The sequence below is a fragment of the Schistocerca cancellata genome, chromosome 1 (assembly GCF_023864275.1).
Source record: "Schistocerca cancellata isolate TAMUIC-IGC-003103 chromosome 1, iqSchCanc2.1, whole genome shotgun sequence".
NCBI lineage: Eukaryota > Metazoa > Arthropoda > Insecta > Orthoptera > Acrididae > Schistocerca > Schistocerca cancellata.
In genome coordinates, this window is record NC_064626.1 from 245,932,086 (window position 1) to 245,959,106 (window position 27,021).

Here is a 27,021-nt window from a genome sequence, read left to right on the forward strand (position 1 = left end):
ATGTAGTGTATTGCTGTCAAGACTATTAAGATTTGTCAGGTGTTGATAATCTTTTCAGTTTTATTTGAGGTTTACAGCAGGAACATGTGATGTATTTTCAGTACACTCTTCAATTCATGCATTTGATATATTATAGTTGCGCGGTGTAAACTCTAGAGAAGTCGTCAGAACAGAAAAACCAAAAATACAGTATCTTGTTACGAAAGTAATATTTCAGTTTGTAACCAAACACTTATTGTGCTAACTTAAATTTAACGATTATCTGATTACGACTCGACTTGTTACATCCGTAGTAATATACTGGATTTTTAGTTCTGGTGGTTGCTCTCTATACCTGAAACTGGAAAATCGCAATTTGTCTATAAGATACAATAAAGATATTTTGCCAATAATAAAGTGTATTTAGAAGCTTTTACTGACAGTCAGCAGACACAGTGTTCTGACAACTGTTCGTTGCTTCAAGGGAGGAGTGTTGGCGCATAGTTTTTGCGCGCAGAGCGAGAGTGTTTCTCAACAAGTTCGCAGCATGTCTTCAACTACTTCCGAACTTTGGAGGCGTTGCGGATCAGTGCTGCGAAGTTCCGACAGGGTGGGACACGGCAACCCCGCCCGACACGACAGCGGGTTGTCACGACACCCTCGACACGGCAGGAGAGAGTGATCGATATAAAGGACGATCGAGCGTCCCGCCTTCATTTTCGTTAACCCAGTTAAGCGGAGAGGAGAGCGCCACACAAATATTTGGCTTCCCACGATGTTCCCTGTGTCCCTTGCGGACTCACAGGCCGGAAACTTTAAAGCTGCTTCTAGTTTCTTCTTGACACCACAGGGTGGTCCGTCACTATATGGAAGTTAGTACTTAATCCGCTCGTTACTCACAGAGGTCTGTGTGTTTCAGGAATCAGGTACATTAGACTACCGAGTCACATTGTTGTGACTACAACGTAGATGTGACTTTACAGTGCGCTAATTGTGACGAGACTCACGTGCTATGTGCTGCTGGACCAAGACTCTACCGGTCACGTCAAGTTGCCTCAACGAATTATCAGAGATACAGAGTGGAGCAAATAAAAGTGGCTCCGAGAAAAGAGTCCTCTTGTACAAAGAACTAGATAGGAAAAAAGAAAATATGGTACTTTTGGGCCCTCGTCAGCAATTTATTAAAAGCTGATCGAAGATGGATTGCTGGAACTGTTACAGTCTCATGTGAAATGTTCTGCTGCAGTTCTTGAAGGCTATGAGGACTGTTGCGATACACCTTGTACCTGAGCGTTCCCCACACGAAAGTAATCACACGCTGATAGATCAAATGAGCTGCGTGGCCATCTATGGCCGCGACGAGACTGACCTCTGCCAAGAGCTCCACTCATACTGACACAGCACGCACTACGCTCCAAACAGATGTGTACCATGTAGCGGTCGTACAGGTGTTGGGCGCGTCACGGAATGCGGTCATGTGCATACATTCACGTCCAACCATATCCACTCGTTTGCTCCACTTTTATTCGCCCCACCCCGTACAAAAAGTTGTGGAAGTATTGGTGTGGAACCATTGAGCAGTATTGTTGCCACCACCATCACCTGCTATTCCTAATTTCGTCTACCTTCTAGATGTATCTGTCTACATGCTGCGGGTTTTGATGGCAACAAAAATGTCGAATTCTTCTTTCCGCAAATGCTTGTACATCCATTTTCAAAGAACTGTTACCTAGCGCACCGCATTTCTATCCAGATATCAGCGAAATAGATTTGGTTCTAGGAGCTTCGGTCTCGAACCAAGCGGCTGCTACAGTCGCAGGTTCGAATCCTGCCTCGGGCATGGATGTGGGTGATGTCCTTAGGTTACTTATGTTTACGTAGTTCTAACTCTAGGGGACTGATGACCTCAGATATTAAGTCCCGTAGTGCTTAGAGCCATTTGAACCATTTTTGGTGATATTTTCTTCTAAGGTTCTCTCATGCTGATTAGATGTCTCGGAGACTCTGCCGTTCTCTTTCACTACTAGTACGAGTCTCCTCCCAGAACGGAACTATTTTATGCTGAAGTAGTTTCACTGATAGCAGCCAAGCCAAAAAAATATACTCCAATGCACTGAAATACCGCCATTCAGTAAGGTATTGTATTGTATTGTACGGAACTGGGGACCTAGAAACGACGGAGAGGCTTCGTCCCCGCCGTAGCCCGCAGTGGTACACAACTCCACAAGAAGCTACAGCGGTCCACTCATCCCACTGCCGCCCCACACCGAACCCAGGGCTACTGTGCGGTTCGGCCCCAGCGGACCCCCCGGGACCGTCTCACAACAGACGAATGTAACCCCAATGAGTGCGTGTTACAGTAATTATGGTGTACGCGTACGTGAAGAACGTGTTTGCACAGCAATTGCCGACGTAGTGTAACTGAGGCGGAATAAGGGGAACCAGCCCGCATTCGCCGAGGCAGATGGAAAACCGCCTTAAAAGCCATCCACAGACTGGTCGGCACACCGGACCTCGACACGAATCCTGCGGGCACCCCTTCCCGCCCGGAAAGCAGTGCGTTAGACTCCACGGCTAACCGGATGGGCTTCCATAAGGTTGCTTTGATCTGTTATTTCCTCCATCTCGAATTCTGTTCATGGGATATCTGTAGTATAAACTAACTTCCGTATAAAGCTAGGCTGTAATTAAAATATAATTGCCATATTTGTTTTAAATAGAGTAGTTTTTTTAGCCCCTCTGCAGAGCAAAATATTATTATTGAGTTGAACTCATAAATTTTCAAAACTTTTCTACATCTGCGTCTATATTTTGCAAGGCATCTTACGGTGTGTGGCGGAGGGTAGTTCTGGAACCACTGTCTTTTTTTTCCTCCCCCTTCTGTTTCGTTACCACATGTCACCTAGGAACGACTGGTGCTAAAGCTCCGCAAGACATCTGCTTTCTCTGATTTTTTGGTAGTGATCTTTTTGGGTGACGTATGTGGAAGGACGTAATATGTTGCAGGAATCTTCTTGAGGATTACGCTCAACAGTAAATCTTTCCGTCACGCACAACATTTCTATTGTAGCGTCGCCAATGACATATACAGGGCGTTCGATTTACGAGTAGGAACAGCCAAAGTTGCAAGGTTCACCTTTTCTTTAATTTCTGGCTAGTTTCGGATTACATGGACTCATTTTAAAATCATCGAGACAAAACAGTATTTTCCGAAACGGAATATAAACCATGTCAACTTTATACAAAAAATGGTTCAAATGGCTCTGAGCACTATGCGACTTAACTTCTGAGGTCATCAGTCGCCTAGAACTTAGAACTAATTAAACCTAACTAACTTAAGGACATCACACGCATCCTTGCCCGAGGCTGGATTCGAACTTGAGACCGGAGCGGTCGCTCGGTCCCAGACTGTAGCGCCTAGAACCGCACGGCCACTCCGGCCGGCTAACTTTATACAAACAGCCATGGCAAAGACTTGTATAAATATGAACAGTGACATGACTAACATTAAATAACAAGTAACTCTTGCAATTTTTGCTGTTTCTGTATCGAATTGGTTAACACAAGTTGCTGTACTACTATTAATCTAGCATGCAGAAATTCCGTATACTGGGCGAATAAAAATTGCTGCGCTTGGAGGTCGGCATGCGATTCCTCATCCAGATTCAAGATAAGATTTTGTCCACCCATATCAGATCGGGTGCATTGTGAAAACACATGTACGAAAACGACGAGCTGGCAACTCTGTCACACCGTGTGGCGCATAGGAATGTACACAGGTACGTGTATCACCTCGTGTTACCATATCAGCATAGCTCACTGAGTAGACTGCTGGGTCATCAAACCCACAATTCACCACAACGTTGTGATTCGATTCCTCGTTACGTTTCTTTTTTTCATTTTTAGACGTCTCTTCCCTAGTCTCGTCGTTTATAACCAGGACATTTTTTGTCACATGGCAGTAGCCTATCACATGACCATGGGATCCATTAAACTCCATCCTTGTGTCTATTAACCGCGCAGTGCGCAACCATACCTGGTCCTGTCAAGTTCATATAGGCCGGCTTAAAATGTGTAGCTTGCATGTGTACATAAAAAATGAAAATCACTTGCCGTTGTTGACTGCGAAACCCTGAGGTGATATTTAGCCTACCTGTGGGACAGTATAATTAGAACAGTGTAATTAGAACAAAAATGTGGAGCTCACTGCAAACTTTTGGAATTGCTCTTGGCAAGCGCATGTGCGACGTTCAGCACCAAGGTCCGCTTTCAGATCCAGTAACAGTGAAATCTGGAGTTAAGAAAGGTTGCATGCTCTCACCGGTATTATTTAACATAGTTCTGAATCTTGTAATGACATAAGCAATGGATAAAGTGAGAGGAATAAAATAGAGCAATAGAACAAATCTAGAAGACCTAAATTTTGCAGATGACCTTTGTCTGCTATCCCACAGGCTCAACGACATGAAAGAGAAACTTGCAGATCTGAAATCTGCCGCGAAGAAAAGCGGTTTGAACATTAACGCAAAAAAAGACATCCGGCAAATGATAACAACACCACGGGGCTTAAGCTTAGAAGGCAGGTACTGGAAACAGTGGATAATTTTTGCTACCTTGGAAACGTATAGTAGTGCAACATAGGGCATTAACAGCCGCATCGACGAAGCCGAAGGCGCTTTTACAACTCTCCGCTATATCCGGAGATCAAAGGAAATAACATTGAAGACTAAACTGGGGGTATTTGAAAGTAATGTAGGATCTGGGCATCTACATGGACGTGAAACATGGAAAGTCTCAAATCAGCTGATCCATAAGCTGCAGACATTCGACAACAGATGTCTGAGAAACATCCTGGTAGAGTGGTGGCCAAATGTCATCTCTAACGAAAAACTCTGGGAAAGAACAGTTGTGCTGCTCCTGTCTGTGATGCAGCGTCAAGGGTAACCGAAGCCATGGTCTCCGAGCTGATAGTCCATGCTGCTGCAAACGTCGTCGAACTGTTCGTGCAGATGGTTATTGTCTTGCAAACGTCCCCATCTGTTGACTCAGGGATCGAGACGCGGCTGCACGATCCGTTACAGCCATACGGGTAAGATGCCTGTCATCTCGACTGCTAGTTATACGGGGCCGCTGGGATCCAGCACGGCGTTCCGTATTACCCTCCTGAACCCACCCTTTCCATATTCTGCTAACATTCACTGGATCTCGACCAACGCGAGCAGCAATGTCGCGATACGATAAACCGAAATCGCGATAGGCTACAATCCGAACTTTATCAAAGTCGGAAATGTTATGGTACGCATTTCTCTTCCTTACACTAGGCATCATAACAACGTTTCACCAGGCAACGTCGTTCAATTGCTGTTTGTGTATGAGATATTGGTTGGAATCTTTCCTCATGTCAGCACGTTGTAGGTGTTGCCACCGGCGCCAGCCTTGTGTGAATGCTCTAATTATTTGCATATCACGGTTAAATTTCGCGTCTGTAGCACGTCATCTTCGTGGTGTAGCAATTTTAATGGCCAGTAGTGTATTTTCCACAACATATTTCGGGACTACGTCATCCAATTATGAAATGCTTAAAGTGTCTGTTCCATTAGGCACCACCAACCTGCTGGCTTTTCACCGTTCACCGTGCCAAATGGCACAGAAACTTTAAGCACTTGATAATCGGATAACACAGTCCCGAACCGTGTTGTGGCAAATGTATCACACATTCGATAACCAGTGCGTAACATTCAGCACTAATATGGTAGTCAGCAACATCAACACGTGACGCACAGGGAATTGATTAACAACAAAACGCAATGCATAGAGTTTCTGACGCGGACAATGAAGTAGGCCATTTCAAGTGTTTAAGACTGAGGGCAGATGAATGGCAGCATGCTCTAAATGTAGAAAATTGTAAGTTAATGCAAACGAGTATGATAAACAATCCTGAAATGTTCGAGGTCAGCATTAGTAGTATGCTGCTCGACACAGTCAGACAAGGAAAATATCTAGGCGTAACGTCGCAGTGCGGTATGAATTGGAATCATCATCTATCGACGGTACTAGGGAAGGAGAATTGTCGACTTCAGTTTATTGGAAGAACTTTAGGAGATCGTAGTTTATCTTCTCTCCATTTATAAATTCAATGCGCCTCCTCACGTCCATCTGTATGTGCAGGCTAATCTCGGGAAATGCTGTAGAGATTTTGATCCGGTTTTCACAAATAGATACACTGAATCTCGAGGAAGAATTTTGTTTATAATTTATAAATATTTCTCACAAATTGTCTGAATTACGATGAATTACATGTAAGTTATGAAAACGATGTCATTGCCACCCAGTGAACAGACGCCATAACTCGAGAGAAGAGCAGTTCCTTGAGAGAAAAGAAACGGTGACGACATTTGCATCTGGTGTGGCGGTATATCGGAGCTGGCAGGGTAGCTCAGCGTGTTAGGTCAGAGGGCTGGCTGTCCTTTCTAATTACAAAAATATAAAAAACTGAGTAAAGTGGTGGTGGTATCTGTTGTCGAACAGAAAAATGGTTCAAATGGCTCTAAGCCATGGGACTTAAAATCCGAGGTCATCAGTCCCCTAGACTTCGAACTACTTAAACCCAATCTAAGGACATCACACACAGCCATGCCCGAGGCAGGGTTCGAACCTGCCACCGTAGCAGCAGTACGGTTCCAGACTGAAGCGCCTAGAACCGCTCGGCCACAACGGCCGGCACCCCAACAGAAGTCTATGTCGGAAATGTTCCGATGTCTGCAATTGACACTCCATTTTAGAGTCCACAGCTACACTCGCTAACTCCATATTATATATGTAAACTCAAAGAGAAACAGTGAACTATAAATAAAAAATTTCAATCGATAGATAAACCCATAGCAACTAGACACCAACATGCAAAACAAAAACGCTACCATCCTATGCACCACCCTAATAGATGTAGAGGAAGGCTTTTTTGAAATTATCACGTTCAAAATTTTTTGTGCTGGAACTAAATGCTTCTTTTTTCAATATAAGAATTACATCTCCACTACCTGTTACTGAAACACAAGGGCTTGTCTACTTTGCTAACGTTTGAGGCTTCTCCGTTCAATAACCAAGAATAAGCCCAGAAACGGGCGGTCAGAGAGATCTGTGAGGTCAGTTCGCGACCTGCGCGTAAGCCAATGTTCCGATATCTCGGAATTCTAAGTCCGCCGTACGTGTGTAAATATCCCATTATGGAATTCATTGTTGGCAATACTGCCTCATCTGGAAGGAACTACAACATTAATTCAGTGAACGTTAGACGGGAAAACGGTGTAACACTTCCTTATGCGTTGTGCAGAAAGGTGTGCACGTTCCGATAGGTTTCATTTTTTTCCAGCACAACTGAAAAAAATTGAGTGATGAACTCCAAGATTCAATTAAAAGCTCAAAAGTTTCCTTATGGAACACGCATTCTATCCTGCACTGGAGCTCCTCCCCTTAGCTGAGATCCCGCGTCCGGCCATCCTGATTTAGGTTTTCCGTGATTTCCCTAGATCACTCCAGGCAAATGCCGGGATGGTTCCTTTGAAAGGGCACGGCCGACTTCCTTTCCCATCCTTCCCTAATCCGAGCTTCTGCTCCGTCTCTAATGACCTCGTTGTCGACGGGACGTTAAACACCAATATCCTCCTCCTCCTCATTAGCTGAGAACAATTCTGTCTAAAAAAAAAAAGCACTCCGTCTTTAGGCGACAAGTGGCCCACCGGGACCATCCGACCGCCGTGTCATCCTCAACTGAGGATGCGGATAGGAGGGGAGTGTGGTCAGCACACCGCTCTCCCGGTCGTTATGATGGTTTTCTTTGACCGGAGCCGCTACTATTCGGTCGAGTAGCTCCTCAATAGCATCACGAGGCTGAGTGCACCCCGAAAAATGGCAACAACGCATGGCGGCCGGTTGGTCACCCATCCAAGTGCGGGCCACGCCCGACAGTGCTTAACTTCGGTGATCTGACGGGAACCGGTGTATCCACTGCGGCAAGGACGTTGCCAATTCTCTCTAACGTGTTATTTATTTGCATACTCTCTATCTTATCGTGTTTTGTTACCTATTTCATCCTTTGTTTGTAACTTTCCTAATCAGAATTCTGTTAACTGTGTACTAAATCGTCCTGTGATCAAGTAGCTGTGGCTCACTTGGTTCCACGGAAAATGATGGATAGAAGAAATTCCTTGATGTTTTTACCATTTATCCAGCTGCCTACATACCCTGACCGCATGCATTTCATTTTGACTGGGGTTATAATTATGTCTGCTACTTCATTCTGTTTCCCTATCAATTTCTCTGCTTTCTTTTGTAATGTTTAATATTGTGAACTGAAACTAGAGTAAAGTTAACTGCTATTCTTTATAACTCATGTATCTGTGTTGTTGACCTGAACTGTGCAAGTGGAATCATTACGAAAACGCTATCTGAAATTGTATAACTGTATTTTAATTAATTATACCAAGATTACTGGAAATCGTAACTGTTTATTAGATAAGCTGTTCTTTGAAATTCTGTTGTACAGTACAGTGAAGTCCTAAAATGCGTGATGACGCAATACGTAACTTCCAGCTTCCATTACACGAAGATGACAGAATAAGATATGCTACATAAGTTTACCAAACAAATTTTGAAGGAATGAATCACCAAAACATTTCTGTAAAATCCTCTGTGAATCTGATTGAATATTATTCCAAACATGGAATAGTGCACACTAGGACTATCGATATTTTTAAAAAGATCGGGAATCCGATACACAGATATTTTTAAAAAATGTCAATGTCGATGTATCGAAAAAGTATTGATAAACGTTATACCGACTTGGAAGGTATTGACGTATCGTTCTATAAAAATATCGGCTGCACATTGTAAATACGATGACGGGTTATTGTTATATATTCTGTACATCAACAAACTAGAAGCCTGCGTATCCCCCTTAGAGCACGAACTGAAAGGAAAACGTTGCTCGTTCACGCCTGGTGATAAGCACTTTGCTGACAATGGTAACTGCATGTAAATGGCACAATGAAAGGAATCCGATGGGTCCGTCTTTCGGTTTCGTCATTCGTCATATATCGGATCTGTCCAGAACACGACATGTCAACTTTACTTCACTTTTTTTTTTTTTTTTTTTTTTTTTTTTTTTTTTTTTTTTTTTGCAAATGCTATCGAACCAGCAGTTGTAGTGTCAAAATTGCTTGGTGAAGTTAAACATTACAGTTTCTGTTGGTAGTGCCGATTATATCGGCATTTACCCTCACAAGTCTCCGCCCACCGAAAAGACCAATCTTGTCAATTAGATTTTTGTTCATCATTTCCAGCAAATGGTTTTGACGAATGCCGATGTGAATATCACACTAGTTGCGTTCAAAATTGTTTTTTAACGCAGCTCGTGTGTTTTTCTTCACATCGGAAATCTTGTTATTCTATTCACACCACCAGCCGCCAGTGCAACCGCACTTCTTCTTTGTGCCACCAACATTTGTCTCACACAATCAAAGAGAAAGACTGGGCAGACGAAAGTTCAAAAAGTGGTCAGACTCCTTCACACAGTGATACACGGTGATAATAAAATTATCTACTACTACAATTTCAACTGAAGTAATTTTCGAAAGAAATGTAAAATGAAGACATCTGCACTAGGTATTGTCGTTTCGATATCGATAGATCGATAAAACGTTAGACCGTGGAATGAGAAAAGTCTGTATATTAGTTGGAATATATATATATATTCCAACTAATATAATACTAGTGTATATATACAGCGTGTTACAAGAAAGGTACGGCCAAACTTTCAGGAAACATTCCTCACACACAAAGAAAGAAAATATGTTGTGTGGACATGTGACCGGAAACGCTTACTTTCTTACTTTCCATGTTAGAGCTCATTTTATTACTTCTCTTCAAATCACATTAATCATGGAATGGAAACACACACCAACAGAACGTACCAGCGTGACTTCAAACACTTTGTTACAGGAAATGTTCAAAATCTCCTCCGTTAGCGAGGATACATGCATCCACCCTCCGTCACATGGAATCCCTGATGCGCTGATGCAGCCCTGGAGAATGACGTATTGTATCACAGCCGTCCACAATACGAGCACGAAGAGTCTCTACATTTGGTACCGGGATTGCGTAGACGAGAGCTTTCAAATGCCCCCATAAATGAAAGTCAAGAGGGTTGAGGTCAGGAGAGCGTGGAGGACATGGAATTGGTCCGCGTCTACCAATCTATCGGTCACCGAATCTGTTGTTGAGAAGCGTACGAACACTTCGATTGAAATGTGCAGGAGCTCCATCGCGCATGAACCACATGTTGTGTCGTACTTGTAAAGGCACATGTTCTAGAAGCACAGGTGGAATATCCCGTATTAAATGATGATAACGCGCACCATTGAGTGTAGGTGGAAGAACATGGGGCCCAATCAAGACATCACCAACAATGCCTGCCCAAACGTTCACAGAAAATCTGTGTTGATGACGTGATTGCACAATTGCGTGCGGATTCTCGTCAGCCCACACATGTTGATTGTAAAAATTTACAATTTGATCACGTTGGAATGAAGCCTCATCCGTAAAGAGAACATTAGCACTGATATGAGGATCGACACATTGTTGGATGAACCATTCGCAGAAGTGTACCCGTGGAGGCCAATCAGCTGCTGATAGTGCCTGCACACGCTGTACATGGTACGGAAACAACTGGTTCTCCCGTAGCTCTCTCCATACAGTGACGTGGTCAACGTTACCTTGTAGAGCAGCAACTTCTCTGACGCTGACATTAGGGTTATCGTCAACTGCACGAATAATTGCCTCGTCCATTGCAGGTGTCCTCGTCGTTCTAGGTGTTCCCCAGTCGCGAGTCATAGGCTAGAATGTTCCGTGCTCCCTAAGACGCCGATCAATTGCTTCGAAAGTCTTCCTGTCAGGACTCCTTCGTTTTGGAAATCTGTGTCGCCACGGCTATTGTCCCGTGCTAACCAATACATCAAATGGGCATCTGCCAACTCTGCAGTTGTAAACATTGCACTGACTGCAAAACCACGTTCGTGATGAACACTAACCTGTTGGTGCTACGTACTGACGTGCTTGATGCTAGTACTGTACAGCAATGAGTGGCATGTCAACACAGGCACCGAAGTCAACATTACCTTCCTTCAATTGGGCCAACTTGCGGTGAATCGGGGAAGTACAGTACATACTGACGAAACTAAAATGAGCTCTAACATGGAAATTAAGCGTTCCGGACACATGTCCATATAACATCTTTTCTTTATTTGTGTGTGAGGAATGTTTCCTGAAAGTTTGGCCGTACCTTTTTTGTAACACCCTGTATATATATATTATCAACAGCCCTAACCAACACTACATTGTAAAACATAAAACTGTCTGTATACGAAACGAAATCTTAAATGAACTGTATCTAAATTGAACTGATAATGAATTTTGAAATGCAATTATTAGCACTGAATGATCTAATTATCTTGACAGTAATGCAAAACACATTTCTTTGGCTCACCTGTGGCAACGGAAACTTGGCACTGCTCGACGCGATGAAACCGGCTAAACAGGAAGGAAAAGCCTTGCACAGTGCAATGCAAGTACGGGCGACTATTCTAAAGAGATCATGTCTCAGCTTTAGCTGCTGTGTTCCGCAGAGTGCAGTGCGGCTACATAAATAATCGGAAAATAATAAATTCATTCGTAAGAAGACGTGGTCGAACTTGAACTTGCTAAGTAATTTATTCTTAAAAGAAACCATATTACGAAAACTGATAGTCATTCCTCAACAATCACAATGATCTTTACAAATAATATTCATTTATAACAAATGTTGCTGTGCCACGAATTTCATTATTAGATTGGTAAAGGAGCGGTAAAACTGTAGCTTCTGAGTTAAAGTCATGTGAACTGATAACTTTACTTAATCACATCTGAGGAAATTTATCCACCTAACCAAAATCAATAAAATAAGTTCCATTAAAACCTTCCGCTGAAACTTCCTGGCAGATTAAAACTGTGTGCCGGACCGAGACTCGAACTCGGGACCTTTGCCTCTGGAAACATCCCCTAGGCTGTGGCTAAGCCATATCTCCGCAATATCCGTTCTTTCAGGAGTACTAGTTCTGTAAGGTTCGCAAGAGAGCTTCTGTAAAGTTTGGAAGGTAGGAGACGAGGTACTGGCAGAAGAAAACTGTGAGGACGGGGTGTGAGTCGTGCTTGGGTAGCTCAGTTGGTAGAGCACTTGCCCGCGAACAGGCAAAGGTCCCGAGTTCGAGTCTCGGCCCGGCACACAGTTTTAATCTGCCAGGAAGTTTCATATCAGCGCACACTCCGCTGCAGGGTGAAAATCTCATTCTGAGAACCTTCCGTTGTTCAAACACATCAAACTATTAGCGAACAAGTGGTGCAGCAACAGCCTTACTTGGAATCCTTCAGTTCTGAAATTAGACATTACCAAATCACACTTAGAATTAATACTTCTCTGAATCTTTCTCTCTGTGCTCTGCAAGCTATTTCAGTCTGCTCAGTAGCAGACCCAACACCTGAATCTATCATTAGCTTTATTTAGAATACCTACTGCACCGACAGCGCTACTGACAACCAAAGATCACTGTGCTTATACCCCAGAACCTCTGTGTCGTAACTAATCGACATTTGAAAACTACTGTTTCAGAATTGTTTAGCATACATACTTGTATGTGAAATATGACAACCAATTAACATACACTGACGAAGAAAATCGGAACACTAACAAATAATTAATGTACAGTAATAAAAAAATTTGCGTAGGTTACATTTATAAGTGATTAACACTGCAAAGATCACAGATTCATGTAAGCGCGAGGTAAGCCATTGCAAATGAGAAATACTGTTACATTAATATCCGGTATAACCGCCAGAACGTTGAATGCAAACGTGCGAACGCGCATGCATTACGTAGTACAGGTGACAGTTTGTGGGGGGAATTCTATGTCTGTTGCACTTGGTCGATCAATTCAGGGATGGTTAACGCTGTGTGTGGATGACAATGGTGTTTTCGTCTGATGAAGTCCTATATGCGCTCAATTGGAGGCAGATCTAGTTGTCGAGCAGGCCAAGACAACATGTCGACGCTCTGTGGAGCTCGTTGGGTTTAAACAGCTGTAAGTGGGCGAGCGTTATCCTGTTGGAAAACACTGCCCGTAACAGTGTTCGTGAATCCCAGCACAGCAGGTCGCATGACCAGACTGACGTACAGATTTGCTGCTAGGGTGCGTAGGATAACCACGAGAATGCTCTAGCTGTCATAAAAGTTGCACCCCTAACCATAACTCCAGATGGTGGTCCAATATGTCTACCACGCAGACAGACTAGCACCGGACCCTCAACTTGCCTCCTCCTAATCTATACGTGGCCACCACTGGCACTGAGGCAGATCATCCTTCATCAGAAAACACCACATACATCCTCCCTGCACTTCAATAAGCTCTCGCTTGACACCACTGAAGTCTCAAGTTGCGGTGGTTTGGGGTCAGTGGACTGCATGATAGAGGGTGTCTGGGTCGGAGCTGTCCTTGAAGTAACAGGTTTCTAACAGTTCGTTGTGTCATTGTGGTGCCAACTGCTGCTCACATTGCTGCTGCAAGTGCAGTACGATGTGTCACGGCCATAGGCCGAATGCGATGGTCTTTCCTTTCGGTAGTGCCACGTGCCGTCCGGAGCCCACACGTTTTGCTACCGTACATTCTAGTGACCATCGTTGCCAACAACCACGCACGGTGGTTAAATTTCTGTCAAGTCTTTCTACAATATCGCAGAAGGAACATCCAACTTCTCGCAGGCCTGTTACGAGACCTGTTCAGTTTCAGTGAGGTGACGATAATGGCTTCTTTGTCACCTTGAAGACATTCTTGACCACAACTCATCACTTCCAAACTCGAAGGTAACTAACGCTCACACCGTTACAGAGTGCATTTACAGCAAAGCTGATTTGCATTCTCCTAGTGGCGCTACTAGCGCCAACTCCTACATCTACATTTATACTCTGCAAGCCACCGAACGGTGTGTGGCGGAGGGCACTTTACGAACCACTGTCATTACCTCCCTTTCCTCTTCCAGTCGCGTATGGTTCGCGGGAAGAACGACTGCCGGAAAGCCTCCGTGCGCGCTCGAATCTCTCTAATTTTACATTCGTGATCTCCTCGGGAGGTGTAAGTAGGGGGAATCAATATATTCGATACCTCATCCAGAAACGCATCCTCTCGATACCTGGACAGCAAGCTACACCGCGATGTAGAGCGCCTCTCTTGCAGAGTCTGCCACTTGAGTTTGCTAAACATCTCCGTAACGCTATCGCGCTTACCAAACAACCATGTGACGAAACGCGCCGCTCTTATTTGGAGCTTCTTGGCGTTGCTATTTTTTTTTCCCCCGGCTGTGTAAGACTCACATCAGTTTCCTTAAATTCCAAAAATAAACTAAAAAAGTTACAATCTCTCCATTAGTCGCTGAACAACCACCAGTTTTAAACTGTCTTTCGCATTAGAAGTCGTTGTCTCAAAAATGTACAAAGTCAGTCAAAACTGATAACACACTCTCCTTGTAAACTTCCCTTTTCACACATTTCGGAAGCTTACTTTTGAAAACCCTAGTTAGTTACACTAAGGCACTTCAGGCCACTCTTATTCATCCATTAATTTCTTGCCCTGCCCACCCAGCAATTGCCTTCAAGTGTCATAAATACGATGGTGGATCAAAAAGCAATGCTTTCTGTGTTACAAAAGATTTAATAACTCTTGAATTAGCACAGATCATATTCTGAACTGTTCTCTACACAATACTACCGTTCAACATAGTCGCCACAGAGTTGAACACATTAGCGCCATAGTTGAACCCAGAGATTAAAACCAGTATGGAAAAATTCAGCATTTTGCTTCTTGACCCACTTTTCTCAGAATGAGTTTAAAGCCTTCGATGTTGAACTTTAACGAGCCTGTGTCTTCACATCACTTTATCAGCAGGTCCTCGATTGGCATCTGTTACAGTTGTTGTCAGCCGGCAGCTGCGTGGTTTGTCTGCAGTGACCCTTGTTTCCGTTACCAAATTCCTTCACCCTGCCAAAAATTGCTGATGTTCATTACAGCGTCCCCATACACTTTATTTATCGACGAACACCTTTAAAATTGAGAGTCAGGAATCAAAACCCTGCATATTTCCAATCTGGTTTTGATGCCTGGGTTCAACGTTGGCACAAATGTGTGCAAACGCTTAGTGACTATGTTGAACGGTAGTGCTGCGTAGAGGCTATGATCTGTACTGATTCCGTTGTTACACCTTTTTTTGTGTGCAGGAGACATTACTTTTTACTTACACTCTCGTATAAAATCTTACAGTGCTGCTTGATCAGAGTTGCTGTGCAATTACTGCTCTTACATGTGTTCATGTTTTTAGTGTTGTTTTATGCATGGTTGAGCCTGTATTACAGCTTTAAGTATCAATTTTCTTAGTTTTCAGGTCAGCAGTGGCGTACACTTTACCGGTTAAAGAGCATGTATGTCATGTGAAGTTTTCACAACAGATATTTTTCCACAGTGAAGACGGTCAATGATTGAAACTGGTGCTGAATAAATGTATTGTATGACAGCACAGTGTGTATGATGCATTACTCTAAGTACACTACTGGCCATTAAAATTGCTACACCACGAAGATGACGTTCTACAGACGTGAAATTTAACCGACTGGGAGAAGATGCTGTGATATGGAAATGATTAGCTTTTCCGAGCATCCACACAAGGTTGGAGCCGGTGGCGACACCTACAACGTGCTGACAAGAGGACAGTTTCGAACCAATTTCTCATACACAAACAGCAGTTGACTGGTGTTGCCTGGTGACACGTTGTTATGATGCCTAGTGTAAGGAAGAGAAATGCGTACCATCACGTTTACGACTTTGATAAAGGTCGGATTGTAACCTATCGCGATTGCGGTTTATCGTATCGCGACATTGCTGCTCGCGTTGGTCGAGATCCAATGACTGTTAGCAGAATATGGAATCGGTGGGTTCAGGAGGGTAATACGGAATGCAGTGTTGGATACCAACGGCCTCGTATCACTAGCAGTTGATATGACAGGCATCTTATCCGCATGGCTGTAACGGATCGTGCAGCTACGTCTCGATCCCTGAGTCAACAGATGGGGACGTTTGTAAGACAATAACCATCTGCACGAACAGTTCGACGACGTTTGCAGCAGCATGGACTATCAGCTCGGAGACCATGGCTTCGGTTACCCCTGACTCATCGACGAACCTAGGTGCACGAATGGCAAAAGGTCATTTTTTCGGATGAATCCAGGTTCTGTTTACAGCATCATGTCAGTCGCATCCGCGTTTGGCGACATCGCGGTGAACGCACATTGGAAGCGTGTATTCGTCATCGCCATACTGGCATATCACCCGGCGCGATAGTATGGGGTGCCAGTGGTTACACGTCTCGGTCTTTTTCGCATTGACGGCACTTTGAACAGTGGACATTACATTTCAGTTGTGTTACGACCCGTGTCTCTCTCCTTCATTCGATCCCTGCGAAACCCTACATTTCAGCAGGATAATGCACGACCGCATGTTGCAGGTCCTGTACGGGCATTTCTGGATACAGAAAATGTTCGACTGCTGCCCTGGCCAGCACATTCTCCAGATCTCTCACCAACTGAAAACGTCTGGTCAATGGTGGCCGAGCAACTGGCTCGTCACAATACGCCAGTCACTACTCTTGATGAACTGTGGTATCGTGTTGAATCTGCATGGGCAGCTGTACCTGTACACGCAATCCAAGCTCTGTTTGACTCAATGCCCAGGCATATGAAGGCCGTTATTACGGCCAGAGGTGGCTGTTCTGGGTACTGATTTCTGAGGATTTATGCACCCAAATTTCGTTAAAATGCAACCACATGTATAATATATTTTCCCAATGAATACTCGTTTATCATCTGCACTTATTCTTGGTGTAGCAATTTTATTGGCCAGTAGTGTATAATGATGGTGTTGACGCCTGAGAAAATGTTTCCCCATCATTCACGTTCTGCTTCCTGGAGAGTGCATCTTTCATTGGGCCAACCAGATGGAAGCTCTTTTCGGTCTTCTGTTAGGCGGCAAGGAACGCAGCGGGCACATACCATTTAGTACCACAGCTGGTGGACGAGTGTATCAGTATCAGGAACTGAGACGTTCAGTCGAGCAGCGAGATGTTTAATTGTGATCGTTCGATCACCCCAACGTATTGAGACAGACCTACATTCACTGACAACAGTTCTTGTGCGGCTTGGAGCCGATTCTCAGTACCCATTGGTTGGGATCTTTTTACGAGTTCCGTTCTTACGACATATTAAGTGGCTGCGAGCAGTACAGCATTCCTTGTACGAAGAACGTTAAATAAGTAATGCAACACATTTTTTCTCAGCCAGTTTCGATTGAAAAAATGCGGAGTTTGTTGTGAGACATCTTGGAACATTCTGGCTTCAGCCCCTATAGTTTAATGAAGTTCCGATAGGTGAGGGGGGCGGGGGGGGGGGGGGGGGCGCTATACGTAGTCTTCAACATGGCGTCTGTAACGGAGGTACATTCCAAGCAGAGTTCTGCCACTAAGCGTGTTTTGGGGGAAAACAAAATCACGGTGAGTCGTTGGGCGAAGTGTCTATCATCATCGCAAGAAGGCCGCGCAAACGTGTCCTATCTCCTGCGTGCCGGCCGGCCGCACAAAGCTGTGACTCTTCTGATGTTGGTTCATACGGACTTTCTCATATGATACTAAAATGTAATGTGTGTTGGACCTTCCATCGAGCTTCAGACCCAGTTGAAGGTGTCCGCCGCAGACGGGGACGAAACGTTGGGAATTGACACACAATTCATCAACCGACCACGGCATAACAGCCCGGATAATTATAATGGACATTCTCATACGAGTTGATCCACAAATCACAATCAAACACCTCGCTACATAGCTGTACGTTCCTGTTGGTAGTTCTGACACACTCGTTCACCAGCTGGGACACCGAAAGAGGTGAGTGCCATCTGGGATCAAACCTACAGCCCGGATCTCGCACGCGTGGGAAGTAGTACGTGGACACTGACACCGACATCGACCAGTGGAGTGGTGCCATGCGAGCATACATGCGCTCCCGTAGGGTGGCACAAGGACGTCGTATTGAATGGAGATTATGTTGAAAACTAGGGTTCTTTAGCCAAAAGAGTATGGAATAAAATGGTGTATAGGGATCCCAATAAAACCAACCTGATTTTTAAAGAAAAAGAGAGAGCGTTGCGTTACTAATTGGACGCCAAGAATGATACCTCCTTTCTCGCATTTAGGCACCTCTCCACGTCCTTACATTTTACTGCAATTAATCGACACAACCGCCTTGGATGTGCATACTACTTCACTGCCATGGCTTTTTTTGGCGCTGGATGGTCAGCTAACCAAATCGTACCAGTTTTACATCTTCTGCCACACTTCAGAGGGGCAAGTGTGTCAATTTATCGGCTTGATGCATATACGGTGCCTGTTCTTTCGAACACGTCCGCCAATGCTACTTTCAGAGCAGATGCACACCAAGCTCTAAATCTAATGGGTATCGGCGGGATGTCACAAGTAGTGAGGCAAATGAGCAGGGCCACTTCATCAGTAGTGTGCGGTACAAATTGAGAATTTAAATCTGACGGGAGGCGTGCTGGGGTATTCCGTGCGGTTGTGATGACCTCTGTGTCCGGATGGCGTAGTGGTCTGCACAGCTGTCTAGTATGCAGGAGACTCCAGTCCAAATTCTGGTCCGGCACAAGTTTTCAGTTTGCCCTCTTGATATAAAACAATGCCTAATGGCAACTAAGTCTTTAATTATTTTATGTCATAACGGGATGTCTATCACTCTGTCTGGAGTTATACAGGCATTAGTATACCAACACAGCCTGAATTAATGAATGGTTTCTCAAGGTTGTTAAGGTATCTCAGATTCAGTTAAGATGGAATAAAATACTTTCTCAATATGTATGAGTTCCAGACCAGATATTAATTCATACTCACTAACACGTTCAATAATTTCAAAAATACTACGTAGTCTGATTTATGCTTATAAAGCCGATGAAAATACACGGGCCAATCGCATTCATGTTATCACCGCATATGTTCGACGTCAGCGTGCAATAACCACTCACAGAGGGGGCAGGTGACATCACAAGCAGCCAAGAATATATAAACATTGTTGGGGGACGGGGAAAACAGTGCAGTGGTTGTCATTATAGGATAAAGAGCGATTTATCTGACATCCAAAAGGGCGAGATCATTGGCTTTCGGTCCATGGATGGAAGCATTTCCGAAAGGGCGTGATTAAGGGATACCGTGCAAGGCAAAGTGGCACCTTCTAAAACTGCGGCCGGCCGCTGTGGACGAGCGGTTCTATGCGCTTCAGTCTGGAACTGCGCTGCTGCTACGGTCGCAGGTTCGAATCATGCCTCGGCCATGGATGTGTGTGATGTTCTTAGCTTAGTTAGGTTTAAGTAGTTCTAAGTCTAGGGGACTGATGACCTCAGATGTTAAGTCCCATAGTTCTTAGAGCCATTTTCTATAACTGCACCCGAGGCAACTGTGGTCCACCACTGACCGTAGATAACAACGGTGAACGACGGCTGCATAAATGTGTTCGGGCGAATAGTCGTGCAACTGCTGAACAACTGGCTGTCCAGACGTACCAAGGGGCCAGTTGTGTCACCTCGAAGACCATTGAGCGATTGTTGTTGCTTATGGGTCTCTCCATAGGCACTTGGTTCATGCTCCTATAATGAATGCCATTCATCGGCGACGAAGACTGCTGTTTGCACGCCCATACTGCTATTGGACCTCCACTGAGTTGTGGCAGGTAGCCTTCTCAGATGAATCGGAGAGATGGCCGTTGGTTCGTAGAAAGAGTCCAGCCTGGAAGAGCGAGTTTTATAGTCTGGGGAATTATTTCGTAGGACTCCCTGGGTGATTTCGTCATTGCGGAAAGCACAATGGATCAAAACTAGTATGCCTCTATTGTTGTGGACCATGTCCACCCCTACATGCAGTTCGTTTTTCCTCGGAACCATGCTCTCTACCAGCAAGACAATGCAACGTGTCGTACAGTTCTCAGTCTATGTGCGTCGTTCAGAAAGCACTGGGACAAGTTTACTGTACCCGCTCGGCTACCAAACTCCCGAGTTTTAAACACTATCAAGAATCTGTGGGACAACCACGTTCAGGCTGTTTGGGCCACGGATCCTCAACGAGAAACCTAGCCTAGGTGGTCACGGTACTGTTGTAGACATGGCTCGAACCTCTGTCGATACCTTCGAGAACCTCACTGACTGTCTTTCTGCAAGTCTCGCCGCGATTCACGCTGAAAAAAGTGCTTGTTCCGGCTTTAGACAGGTGGTTACATTTATGTGACTAGACAGTGTATAATCATGTTCCGTGCGCTTCTGAGAATTACAGAAAAAGTCTTGTTCGTTACGAAGAACAAGCTGAAAGATGTGAATTTTTTCATTTTAATTTTCTCTCATGGGAAGGAGAATAATTATATCATTCTTGTAGTTTGGAGGGTTGTCTTCTTTAGCAAATATTACGTAAACAAGTTTGCAAATATCTTTTGTTAAATTTTTAGTCCACCTTAAATCATTTCTGTGGAAACGCCTTCATATCTAGATGCCTTCTCTTTCTTCATTCTTCATATTTCTTTATACTACTTCTTAAATCTCGTTGCTTTCAATGTACCGATAGAAGCGTGTAGTCATTAGCAAGCTGGATTCTGTATTTATTTATGTACGCCGCAAGCCAACGTGTGGTGCATGGCGGATGGAACCTTATACAACCACTAGTCATTTCCTTTCCTGCTTCACTCGCAAATTGAGCGTAGGAAAAACAATATACATAAACCTCCTCATGACCCCTAATTTCTCCTATCTTATCGTCATGATCCTTACACGAAGTGTACGTTGGTTGCAGTAAAAGCTTCCTGCAGTCAGCAGGAAATGCCGTTTCCCTAAATTCTCTCAACATTGAAACTTCCTGGCAGATTAAAACTATGTGCCCGACCGAGACTCGAACTCGGGACCTTTGCCTTTCGCGGGCAAGTGCTCTACCATCTGAGCTACCGAAGCACGACTCACGCCCGGTGTCACAGCTTTACTTCTGCCAGTATCTCGTCTCCTACCTTCCAAACTTTACAGAAGCTCTCCTGCGAACCATGCAGAACTAGCACTCCTGAAAGAAAGGATATTGCGGAGACATGGCTTAGCCACAGCCTGGGGGATGTTTCCAGAATGAGATTTTCACTCTGCAGCGGAGTGTGCGCTGATATGAAACTTCCTGGCAGATTAAAACTGTGTTCCCGACCGAGACTCGAACTCGGGACCCGAGTTCGAGTCTCGGTCGGGCACACAGTTTTAATCTGCCACGAAGTTTCATATCAGCGCACACTCCGCTGCAGAGTGAAAATCTCATTCTCACAACATTGTTCAGCGGAAAGACTGTCGCCTTCCCTCTAGACATTACCATTTGAGACCACGAACAATTTCCTTAATACTAGCGAGTCAATCGAATCTATCGGTAACAATTCTAGCAGTACACCTCTCAGTTGCTTCGATGACTACCTTTAATCCGACCTGGTCGGGATGCCAAAACACTTGAACAGCACTCAAGAATGGGTCACGGAAGTGCTTTCTACGCGGTCTCCTTTATACATATATGAGCAACGATTTTCTAAAATACTCCCAATAAATAAAATTTAATTGTCGTAATTGTGTCCTGAGTAAGACAGAGCTGCTGGACCCATTGAATGGCATGAGACGTCTAATGAGCAACTGACAGAGTGTAAACGGAGGGAAGACGAAAATACTGAGAGGTAAAGGTGAATTTTACGTGAAATTTAGGGGCCACGAACTAGCCAAATTGAAGGAGTTACGCTACCTTGGAAACAAAATAACCCATACGGACGGAACGCGGAGAAAACAAAAAGCAGATTAGCACAGGGAAATGAAGACATTCCGGCCGGAAATAACTATCAAACATAGGCCTGAATTTGTGGAGAATTTTTTGTGAACATACACACATCACAAAAAGTTTTGCATATCCCCGATTCCCAGAACCCCTGAAAACTGTGAATATTTCATCAGACACAGTCCCTTTGACTGTTCAGAGATGTCACTCAACCTGCCCAAAGATCTAAACAGCCACGCATGAGCATCGCCTATTAGACGGAGGAGGTCCAACAGCCGATCAGTACTAGTCATTCCACCAGAAAGGAGGTATACGGCTCATGTTGTCAGTGCCTAGACGGTCAATAACGCGGATCGATCGCGTCCGCAATGTTACTGTGTGCCAGGAAGGGCTCTCAACAAGGGAAGTGTCCAGGCGTCTCCGGGTGAACGAAAGATATGTTGGTCGGACATGGAAGAGGTACGGAGAGACAGGAACTGTCGATGACATGCCTCGCTCAGGCCGCCCAAGGGTTACTACTGCACTGTAGGCCGCTACCTACGGATTATAGCTCGGAGAAATCCTAACAACAACGCCACCATGTTGAAAGATGCTTTTCGTGCAGCCACAGGACGTCGTGTTACGACTCAAACTGTGCACAATAGGCTGCATGATGCGCAACTTCACTCCCGGCGTCAATGACAAGGTCAATCTTTGCAACCACAACACCATGATGATGATGATGATGATGTTTGGTTTGTGGGGCGCTCAACTGCGTGGTTATCAGCGCCCGTACAATTATCCAATCTTTGCTCAGTCCAATTTCGCCACTTTCCTGGATGATGATGAAATGATGAGGACAACACAAACACCCAGTCATCTCGAGGCAGGTGAAAATCCCTGACCCCGCCGGGAATCGAACCCGGGACCCCGTGCTCGGGAAGCGAGAACGCTACCGCGAGACCACGAGCGGCGGACACAACACCATGCAGCGAGGTACACATGGGTCCAACAACATGCTGAATGAACCGCTCAGGATTGGCATCACGTTTCTCTTTACTGATGAGTGTCGCATACTCCTTCAACCAGACAACCGTCGGAGACGTATTTGGAGGCAACCCTGTCAGGCTGAACGTCTTAGGCACACAGTCAGCGAGTGCAGCAAGGTGGAGGTTCCCTGATGTTCTAGGGTGGTGTTATGTGGGGCCGACGTACGCCGCTGGTGGTCATGGAAGGTGCCGTAACGGCTGTACGATACATGAATGCCATCCTCCGACCGATAGTGCAACCATATCGGCAGTATATTCAGGGACGACAATTCGCGCCCCCATCGTACACATCTCGTGATTGACTTCCTTCAGAATAGCAACATCGATCGACTACAGTGGCCGGCACGTTATTGAGACATGAGCTCTATCTAACATGCCTGGGATAGATGGAAAAGGGCTGTTTATGAACAACTTGACCCACCAACCACTCTGAGGGATCTACACCGAATCACCATTGTGGATAGTATGCTACGACGAATACAGGCACACATCAATGCAAGAGGACGTGCTACTGGGTATTAGAGGTACCGGTGTGTACAGCAATCTGGACCACCACCTGTGAAGGTGTCGTTGTGAGATAGTACAACATGCAATGTGTGGTTTTTATGAGAAATGGAAAGGGCATAGATGATGTTTATGTTGATCTCTATGTCTATTGTCTGTACAGGTTCGGGAACTCTCGGAACCGAAGTGATGCAAAACTTTTTTTGATATGTGTGCATCCGGAGCACGGAATTGTCTGGAAGTGGACCATGGGGTGCTGGGAGACCAGAAAAGAAGAGAATCGAATCGTTTGGGATGTAGTGCTGTTGAAGGATGTTGTCAATTCTAAAAATGTTCAAATGTGTTTGAAATCTTATGAGACTTAACTGCTAAGGTCATCAGTCCCTAAGCTCACACACTACTTAACCTAAATTATCTTAAGGACAAACACACACACCCATGCACGAGGGAGGACTCGAACCACCGCCAGGACCAGCCGCACAGTCCATAACTGCAGCTCCCCAGACCGCTCGGCTAATCCCGCGCGGCTGTTGACAATTAGATAGACTGATAAGATAAGGAATCAGGAGGTTGTCTGCAGAATGGACGGGAGAGGAACATGTTGGAAACATTGACGAGGAAAAGGGATAGGAAGGTATATTCGTATGTTAAGACCAGTGCATATCTTCCATAGCACCTGAGAGAGATGTAGACGGTAAAACTGAAGGGGGAGTTTGAAACACATCCAGTGATTGAGGATGTCGGTTACAAGTGCTATTGTGAGATTAAGAGGTCGGCCGAAGAGAGAAAGTTGTGGCGGATCACACCATAGCAGTCAAAAGACTGATGATTAAAAAACAGTACAGTAGAGCGTCGATTATCCGAACGTCGGTCAACCGAACGACCGCTTAACCGAACTGTGTACTCGCCGCACTTGTTACTCTCCCAACTTACCGTACATCATCCCCCTCACTCCCAAACCAAGTTCTCCACAGTAGTCGCCGCACTGTGCCACCGCTGGCGGAACATTGCTTCTGATGGGGCCTTCACAAGGCGCTGCTGACCGGCCAAGCCGCCAGTCGCTGTGTTTCAACAATCGGCACACTTCTGTCGGCTTGGCACTGGCAGTAGAAGTAGCGGCAGTATCAAAGCTGTTCATAGCAACAGCTGAGCCAGCTGAAGAGTTGAGGCGTGCCGCTCCGCGCAGTTTGAAGGATTGCGCAACCCCAAGAAGAGCTTCTCACGGTGCAAACAGTCACCTTCTGTTCTCTGTTACGACCACTTGTGTGCTGCTGCGTGAAGAAGTGAACTTGACGACACAAAATGCTTAAACGTAAACGTGTTGTCCTTTTATGAGGGACAAGTACGAGATTATTAAAAGGTTAGAGGAAGGTGAATCTGCAACCACTTTATCCAATGAGTACAAGGTGGGGAAGTCGACAAGTTCGATTATCCGAACAAACCAGTTATCCGAACACCCATGTCCCCCAATTACTTCGGATAATCGACACTCTATTGTACGCATTAAAGTCGTGTGAAAGCTGAGTGAAAACTGTGACTTGTTGGGTACATGCTTCCCTTGTTGGTGAAACTGACTGTCACCTAACGTTCTACTTAAGAGCTGTAGTGTCCAGCTCATCATATCTGTCCATCAGAATTGCGCAACCGAGTGATTACTCTGCGGGGCGAGTCGCCTGACTTTGTTCCCTGGTGGGCCGTAAACCTTTGAGGGCAGGCAAGTTGCGGCTGCCGCCGTCGCCTGGGACCGGACTGTAATTAACTTCGCATGTGCCAGCGCACGTTGCCCTCCCGACAGCACTGATCTTGTCCAGTGCTCGGTAGACCTCTGCCTCTGCGTCCCCCGCCCGATGCAGACTGTGCCACAAGCGCCACGACCCGCTCGTGATTCCTACAAGGGAACCTCCCCATCGCAGCCCCCTCAGATTTAGTTATAAATTGGCACAGTGGATAGGCCTTGAAAAACTGAACACAGATCACTCGAGAAAACAGGAAGAAGTTGTGTGGAACTATGAAAAAAATAAGCAAAATATACAAACTGAGTAGTCCATGCGGAAGATAGGCAACATCAAGGAGAGTGTGAGAGCAGCAGCGCCTTGATCCCGTGGTTAGCGTGAGCAGCTGCGGAACGAGAGGTCCATGGTTCAAGTCTTCCCTCGAGTGAAAAGTTTACTTTCTTCATTTTCGCAAAGTTATGATCTGCCCGTTCGTTCATTGACGTTTCTGTTCACTGTAATAAGTTTAGTGTCTGTGTTTTGCGACCGCACCGCAAAACCGTGCGATTAGTAGACGAAAGGACGTGCCTCTCCAATGGGAACCGAAAACATTTGATCGCAAAGTCATAGGTCAACCGATTCCTCCACACGAAAACACGTCTGATATATTCTATACGACACTGTTGACGGCATGTGCGTCACGTGACAGGAATATGTTGTCGACCCACCTAACTTGTACACTTGGCGAATGGGTAAAAAGATTCTTCTACCTTGCCCGATTTAGGTTTTCTTGTGGATGTGATAATCACTCCCAAAAAAGTGATGAAAACATAAGAGTTTGTCACATAAACTGCAACAAATGAATGCAACAGTTTCAGTCGCAAAGTTTTCCCTGTGGTCTGCCAAAACAGATGTTTCTAACGTTTTCAAATTTTTCCGTGTGTAGACCGTCAAATCCTGCATATGTCCAAGAAAATCTGAACATGTCCTGGAATTTTGGAGAGCGAAGTTGATTATGTGTGAGTGCTTGAACTTTGATAATTGTCTGAAAATAGAAAATTAAACTTTTCACTCGAGGGTTCAAATGGTTCAAATGGCTCTGAGCACTATGGGACTCAACATCTTAGGTGATAAATCCCCTAGAACTTAGAACTACTTAAACCTAACTAACCTAAGGACATCACACACACCCATGCCCGAGGCAGGATTCGAACCTGCGACCGCAGCAGTCCCGCGATTCCGGACTGCAGCGCCAGAACCGCTAGACCACCGCGGCCGGCCTCACTCCAGGGAAGGCTTGAACCAAGGACCTCTCGTTCTGCAGCTGCTCACGCTAACCACGGGACTACGGCGTTCCTGAGCTCAATCGGTCCTTGAAGTTGCCTGTCTTGCGCATGAACTACTTATTTTGTATATTTTGCTTATTTTTCTCATAGTTCCACACAACTTATTCCTGTTTTCTCGATTGAGTTGTGTTCAGTTTTTCAAGGCCTATCCACTGTGCCAACTTATAACTAAATCTGAGGGGGGTGCGATGGGGAGGTTCCCTTGCTAACAACCTACGTCTTGTTAGCCGGCGGCTGCTAGCCGTAGTTTGTTACAACCGCTCGTTTTTTGCTGGTTCACGATCTTCTCCGATATTTTTCAAGGAGACCTTTATTGGCTAGTCCGAAACTGGAAAGTACACTGACGAATCAAAACATTATTGAGCCGTGCGTGGTTCGTGTTCCCGCCATCATGTATTTTACACCCTGTTTTTAACGTACTTCCATCTCACTACGTTAATCTAA

At 45.0% G+C, this 27,021-nt stretch overlaps 1 protein-coding gene and 1 pseudogene across 1 annotated transcript in view; one reads left to right on the top strand and one right to left on the bottom strand.

The window, feature by feature from the left end:
- LOC126170151 (nitric oxide synthase, salivary gland) overlaps nt 1-27,021 on the top strand; it is a 718,067-nt gene that overhangs the window by 77,884 nt on the left and 613,162 nt on the right. The gene's annotated exons all lie outside the window — the stretch shown is intronic.
- On the bottom strand, nt 7,886-8,002 carry LOC126095604 (5S ribosomal RNA; annotated as a pseudogene).